This window comes from Crotalus tigris, unplaced genomic scaffold (assembly GCF_016545835.1).
Source record: "Crotalus tigris isolate CLP2741 ecotype Arizona unplaced genomic scaffold, ASM1654583v1 scf7180000020815.588926, whole genome shotgun sequence".
Classification (NCBI taxonomy): domain Eukaryota; kingdom Metazoa; phylum Chordata; class Lepidosauria; order Squamata; family Viperidae; genus Crotalus; species Crotalus tigris.
Window position 1 is genome coordinate 338,465 of NW_024098197.1, and position 7,356 is coordinate 345,820.

Genomic DNA, 7,356 nt, shown 5'->3' on the forward strand with positions numbered 1-7,356 from the left:
TTAGGTAATAGATATTGATAATGAGAATGTATACATAATGGATGCCAGTTAAGTGGCAACTGTGTCTCTCCTGGGTTGATCCCACAGGATCAATCAGCACAGAGGAAGCATGGCAGGTACATATTTATGAAGGCGCTCTCAGCTTTAAAACAGGCTGATCGTGAAATCACCTCTAATAAAAGAGGGTTGATTTTGCTTACAGGTATGATCAGTGATGACAAAGTCCACTGCTCAAACTATTCATCGCTTGTTCTAATGGATGTTAAAGGAAATGAACTGGGACGCCATCAGCTACCTAACATTTTAGAATTCAGTTCTCCCAGGAATAGGCTGGCATTTCAATGGGGGGAAGCATTAAATGTTGAAAGACAAAGGGAATGGAAAGTGAAACTCCAGTCTCCATGGTGCTCTACCAGTTTGCTAGCTTTCTTATTGCACTTTCATTGGGTTCATCTTCAACATAACCATACAATTGACCATATCTGGAGATGGATGCCACTGTAGGTTGACCTTAGCATTCCATCCAGCCTCTAAACTCATACTTCACACCCACATTCATGGATAAATATGCCCAAGAAACCATGTTTTCTGTGTCAGAGCAGCATATCTGTTCCACATAATATCTCAAGGTAAGCTTCAGAGTCAAGTATTGTGTAGAAAAAGGGTACATTCTCTTCCTGGTGGTAAAAATCACAGTATTTTACCCTGCCCTTTCACAACACAACTATCTGCTGAAACAGCTGCCCCATTCATGGCAAGGCTAACCTTATCCCTGATATTGCTAACAAGCAACACCTGCATATCAAAAAGATGAAGAATGCTCTTAATGAGTCTACTACAAAATAAATCTTGCCGATAAAACCAAACAGGAACTGTTCTATATGAAATCTGGGCAGCAATTTGCTACTGAGAAAGGATCAACCCAGCTAATAAGAGATGTTCAGAATACATTTTTAAAGACATCACATTGGGTACGAACTTACCTGGCACTAAATTCGACTACTTCTGTGTATACTTCTAATGACACATATGTTCTTAGAGATGAGTTAAGCCCTTCTGCTGAAAATGTAGGTTCACCCAACCTAAAGATAATATCCTTCCATCCTGCTTCTGAAGCAGATGCAAATTATCCAACACAATTTGTCCTATCAGACTTTGGATGTGTTGAGTTCTCTACCAAGTTCTCCCTGTTGATATTAAATCTGCTCTTGGCTTTTTGTAAAACAATAGTGACTTTCAAGAAATCCATCACCCAGTTCTCTCTATAGACAAGTTTATGATTCTATACATATAAGAGACACAACAAAGGTGTTTAAATATTATGATATGTGTGGAGAGAGAGAGAGAGAGAGAGAGAGAGAGAGAGAGAGAGAGAGAGAGAGAGAGAGAGAGAGAGAGAGAGAGAGAGAGAGACTAATAATTCTCAATAGCCTTCCCAAACAAATTTCTAGGAATTTTTCTTGGTGTCTAACTTGCTTACTTTATGTCACAGGGTAGTAAATAAGCACTACAACTGTCAGCCTCTGTGGAAGAGTCTAATTATCAATCTGATTTAGGATCATTATCTGCAAAAGACAGATACAAACCTGGAAAGTATGAAGATCTGTTGCTCAGCTTTAGGGATTTTTCTCTCGGCTCAAAACTTCCCCTGGGACATGGAGCTGTGGTCAGTCCAGGACTATGAAAATACCCTGCAAGATGAGATTCATCTTTCAATATCCCTTCAATAGTATTCCTTCTTCAGATCAGGTTGTTCTTTAGAGAAGGTGACTACTTCCAAGCTGGAGACCTTTGAGTTGGATTGCACCAGTTGAGACTTGCAGGATGGTATTAAATATGGGAAATTCCTCTTGGAGAAAATTGAATTGAAGGATCAGCCAGGTATTTAGATATCCACATTGCTACTTAAGATGGTATGGGTCTCTTTAGGTAAGCAGGTCACTGTACAATTAGTACAAAGACTGCGTTTACACAGGTTTAACTTGGATAATAAATTAATCAATGTCATGGGCCTGTGCAGGACACTGTACCACAAATGATCCCAATCTGTTAGAGTCATACATGATATTAAGAAAGGAAAATAGTAACTAATAACGTTTATCATGTTTCACAAAAACAATTGCAATGCCAGTCATATTTATTTTCCAAAGCACCTGAAGGCAGGACAAGAAGCAACGGGTGGAAACTAATCAAGGAGAGAAGCAACCTAGAACTAAGGAGAAACTTCCTGACAGTGAGAACAATTAATCAGTGGAACAGCCTGCTTCCAGAAGCAGTAAATGCTCCAACACTGGAAGTTTTTAAGAAGAGACTGGACAGCCATTTGTCCGAAATGGTGTAGGGTTTCCTGCCTGAGCAGGGGGTTGGTCTAGACGAGCTCCAAGGTCCCTTCCAACTTTACTACTATTACTATTACTCATATGGGAATAGAAGTAGGGGACAGCAGCCATAGCAAGTTGCATATAGTTTGGGTTAAGCTGCAGGAACAAGTAGGAAGAAAACCAAAACTATTTGAGATGCAAGTACTGAATCTGAATCTTGAAATAAATGGATATCTTAATTTCTGGATATATAAAACAATGAAGACCAAAATAGTAAGCAAAGTGTATTAAACAATTGATAGAATGTTGGTGTCTTCAAATAGTAGTAGTGTCAGAGGGACTTCTTGTTGGAATGGCTTCCATGGTTTGTTCCATGTTCTCACCTGCAAACTTGTTTTGAGCAGGGGTCTTCAAATGTGGCCCTTTTATGACTTGTGGACTTCAGCCAGTTGAAGAATTCTGGGAGTTGAAGTCCACAAATCATAAAAGGGCCAAGTTTAAAGACCCCTGGTTTTGATAAACTGCTTCAGAAATTAAATTAATTTGGCCTGGATTTCACCCTCTCAATGGGGTCAAAGCAGATTTTGAGTCCCCAAATGAGGAATAGGTAAAATAAATCAGAAAAACAGAAACAAATGCAAAGGTTAAACCTGAAGGACAGAGTTGGCTTTGTAGATCCACTGCAGAATGAAGAGATTTCCAAGCAAACAACATCTCGGCCATGTTGTCTGGACAGCAAGAAGTTTCGTTTTCTCTTCGGCACTTGATTTGTCTGGGAGCATGAGCCATGGAGCCAGGGGGACAAGGGACTGGTTGAATAGTCCCAAAATTAGGACAATAATGCCCTGCAAAAGCAAACAAACAAGTGAAGGAGATCAGGATGTACATTACTATGGCAACAATATGATTGTAATGCAGTTGGTAGAATCAATAAAGATAAAGACAGTTTTAATATTGATAAGCATTGATTAGAGAAAGCTTAGCTGGTTTTTTTTCTACATTTCTAACTTTATAATAGCATGCATTTAACTTCCTTTCTTCCTTCCTTCCCTCCCTCCCTCCCTCCCACCCTCCCTCCCTCCTATATCTTAGTTGCCTAGGTTGAGAAACATTGCCTTATGCTGTATATTGTATCCTAATTCTGTATTTATATGTATATTTATTTTTGTACTATTTTTAACTGTTCTAATTGTTTAGAACTGTTCAATGCTCAGAGTCACTGGACTGAGATGAGTGGCTATAAAAATTGAATAAATAAATCTGAGGTATTGAACACTCCAAGAAGCTTCTTCTCTGCGCATCAAATGTTAATACCAGATTATTATTAATTTAGGATTTTTAGTCCAGAAATCTAAGACCAGGAACTTAAACCCCAAACATTATTTTATTTTCATGATAGTGAGTTATAGATCAACACTGAATGTAGATCAAAAACTTTTCAAGATCCAATCTGGCTTTCAGATGTGTGCTGGAGCCCATCCGCTTGGAATTTTTCTATATTGGAATATGTGCTTTGGGCTATTTTGTGAGTTGTATTTATGTGGTGCCTTCCTATTGGTTGATTGGTGTGTTGATGGCCAGTGATTGGCCCTCAGCTCCTAAGTACATGATAAGCTGGTGGTAAATCAGCACTGACTGACAAAGGGCCCGTTTCCCTAGCTTCAGTCATTTCCCTGGCTATCTTTGTCCTTGCTCGGCCAACAATCTCAGTAGCTGCAAAATTAAATGTCTGTTCATTGCAGTGTGAGGCTACCAATGAGTTTGGATCTCCTTATCTGACTGCTCAAAAAGTTTTCATTGAGCATCTGTTATTCTACTTGACCTTTTCCCTTGTAATATCAAGATGCTCAACACACAGGATAACTTCATAATTTAATTAAGAGGATTTTCATTTCAGACACCGGGATCCAGTTACCAGGCTTAGTGGAAAGTATCTGAATTACTCAGCATATGCTCCAGCTTCCATTGGAACAGCAGGTCTTAAACTAGAGGTGGGTCTGGTGTTCACAAGGAGCTTTAGTCCTAAACATTGGACCTGGTGATCTTCTCTGGACTTGGAAGCTAAGCAAGATCAGGCTGGTAAGATTACTTGGATAGGAGACATTCAGGAACAGCAGGTAGCTCAAAGGAAGTTGAAAACATCCAAACAAAAAGTAATAGTAGATCACAATCTGAATTTTGCCCCCCCCCAAATCTGCATGATTATGTCTACAATATGTAATACCTTGGAATCAATAGATCCCACAGAAAACTCATTGATTTAAACCAAATTGTTGATCTACCTTGGACTTTTTAAAAAGTCTTGGAGGCAAAGACACACTTTTTCTATTTTCTTCTAAGGATTTTGGGGGAAAAACATTCTGATTATTTTCACAGCTTTTCTTCAAATTTATCCCATTGTCAGAGAAACAGCTAAGAGGGATTCCGGTATGAACTATCTTTCTTTCTTTCTTTCTTTCTTTCTTTCTTTCTTTCTTTCTTTCTTTCTTTCTTTCTTTCTTTCTTTCTTTCTTTCTTTCTTTCTTTCTTTCTTTCTTTCCCAATTCCTTGATTCCCTTCCAACCCAATTTTATGGCAGGAGAAACTGTGCAAAACAAAGAGGCCTGTGGTGTTCGTTGATTGTCTTTCCTCGTAATTTTCTGAGCCATTACAGCCAATTAATCATCTCTAATAATGTTCTACGCTTCCATAATTCTTAAAAGCAATTGCTTCTTTTTAAAAGAAAAAGAAAAAGAAAGAAAAGAAAAAAGAAAGAAAGAAAGAGAAACCAACAAAGACCTGAGTCTATCCTGGCTCATTCTCGTGTCAAAGTTGGTTCTGCACTAATGTTGTGATGATGAATTTGCAACACCCTTCTCATTCCCGCAAAGATAGGCTAGTGATATCCCGAGGACAGGATTATCAAGACTTCTCCAGAATACCAAGCAGGCAGAGTCCATGGTAGTTAAGAGCCAGCGGCTCTTTAAATGGCTTATAAAGGACAATTGAGAATTAACTTAGATACTAGTGGAGCGCATTTAATCTTCCAGACATTGTTTTCCACTTTCCCAAAGCCTTAAATATTGATCCGGCCAAATGGCTTTGAATCCTAGAAACGTATGACTGAAAAAAAAAGAATCTAAAGTTATTCAACTTGTCCCTCACAATTGAGGAAGGATCTTGCCTCCTCTTTCCTTCCCTGATGTTCCCAAATCAGAACTGTACTATTTACATAAAACCTGAGATCAATTTTTGTTGCGGGGTAGAGTGCTACGAGATAGTGGTGGGGAAAATCTTGGGCAAGAGTTCAAGTCTTTAGATCAGACATGTCAAACACAAGGCCCGGGGGCCGGATGTGGCCTGCAAAGTGGTTTCATGTGACCCACGAAGCCATCCTGGAAACAGTAAGGGAATGGCCCCCGCTGCCTTGGCCATGGCCCAGGCTGGCCGGGAGCCAATGTACAATTTTGTGGTGGCCATCTATGCTGAAACACATTCAGTCTTAGCTCCAACAAGGCTGTCTGGAAACAGCGAGGGACCAGCCCCTGCCGCATCTGCCCTGCCTCCTGGGTGCATGCTGTGGAGGTGTCACCCTTCGTGAGGAATGAAGAAATGGACCATGCCTTGGTGCTTGCCCCAGTCCCACCCCCTTCTGCCAGAGACCCTCAGATCTGTCCCACTCCTGCCAGGCCCCCACAGGCACCCTTGACATGAATGATGTAGAGCTGGCCAAACCCACCCATCAGACCACACCCACTCCATCCATACCCACTCAGTAGGCTGCCCCCCCTGGCCACACACCCCTGACCTCCAAAGGGCAACTGCAATGCTCATGCAGCCCTCAATGAAATTGAGTTTGACACTCCTGCTTTAGATGATAAGAGTTGAATTTTAGGATAGGTTTGGTCTCCTGATTTGTCAAGCTACGAAGATTACTTGCACTAGGACAGCCATGGCACTTTTAGCTTGCCAACAATTGTGAACGGGGAGGAGAATGTATGGAATGCACAGGTGGTTTCTATTTGTATGGGAAGCAAGGTTAAAGAGGTCTCTTCTCATAACAATGGCCTAAAGATTGATTGGACAATGTGACTTGAAGTGTCAGAGAGGGAAAGGAAGGGTTTATTCTTTTAACTATCTTTCTGGCGCCATATTGCCAGAGCTGGTTTTCTATTCATTAGTGCCGGTATGCTGTGCTCAATAAAGTTTTGCATTAGAGATCATAATATCTCAGGTGTACTTACTTCGTTGGGATCATCAGCTGGAACTCTGACATAGTTAAGGTATCAGGCTAGAAATTAGGAGACTGTGAGTTCTAGTCCTACCTTAGGCATGAAACAGGCTGCAGAAGTGTAGGCCAGTCACCAGGAGGCAGTGGGTTCTAGTTCCGCCTTAGGATAGACATAGTTACCTAGTTCTTGATGGAGATGCCCCAGATGTTGGCTTACCTGCTGGACAGGGTTGGCATTCCAGAGATCCCACAGTGGAGAAAAAACCCGGGAAGCAGGGAACACAAGATGTGTGGCTGGCATCCAATTCATGTCCTCCTAGACAACGCTAGAGGAGAAAACAGAGGAAATGCGCTCATACACAATCATATGTGTATGTATGCACGTGAGTATATGTGTATAAATACACCACCTAGAGATCAGTATAACTGATGTAAGAGTAAGTGCGTACAAGATCATCCATACATGTACTGCTCACACATCAAAGATTTTGCTCCATTTTGTGAATACCCAACAAAGGAGTATTTCATTAGTATTTAAGTGATTATAATTTTCCCTCCACAAAAAATTGGGTTCATTGATAAAACTCTGGTAATATCTTCATGTATTCTCCTTACTGTTTGTGTGCATGTGTGAGTGTACGTGTATACACATACACTCAAAAGCACATACATAACACACATCTATCTATCTATCTATCTATCTATCTATCTATCTATCTATCTATCTATCTATCCATCCATCCACCCACCAACTTACCTACCCACTCACCTATCCACCCAATTAGCTATCTACCTACCCACCTATCCATCCATCCATCCATCCAT

At 40.6% G+C, this 7,356-nt stretch overlaps 1 long non-coding RNA gene across 1 annotated transcript; it reads right to left on the reverse strand.

Annotated features, from left to right (window-relative positions):
* Nucleotides 1-1,600: 1,600 nt before the first annotated feature.
* LOC120319547 lies at nucleotides 1,601-6,830 on the reverse strand. The gene is made up of 3 exons (XR_005559790.1): nucleotides 6,749-6,830; nucleotides 2,972-3,166; nucleotides 1,601-1,691 (listed from the first exon to the last, which is right to left on the reverse strand). It is a non-coding gene; the product is annotated as an uncharacterized LOC120319547 (long non-coding RNA).
* Between the last annotated feature and the right edge of the window lie 526 nt (nucleotides 6,831-7,356).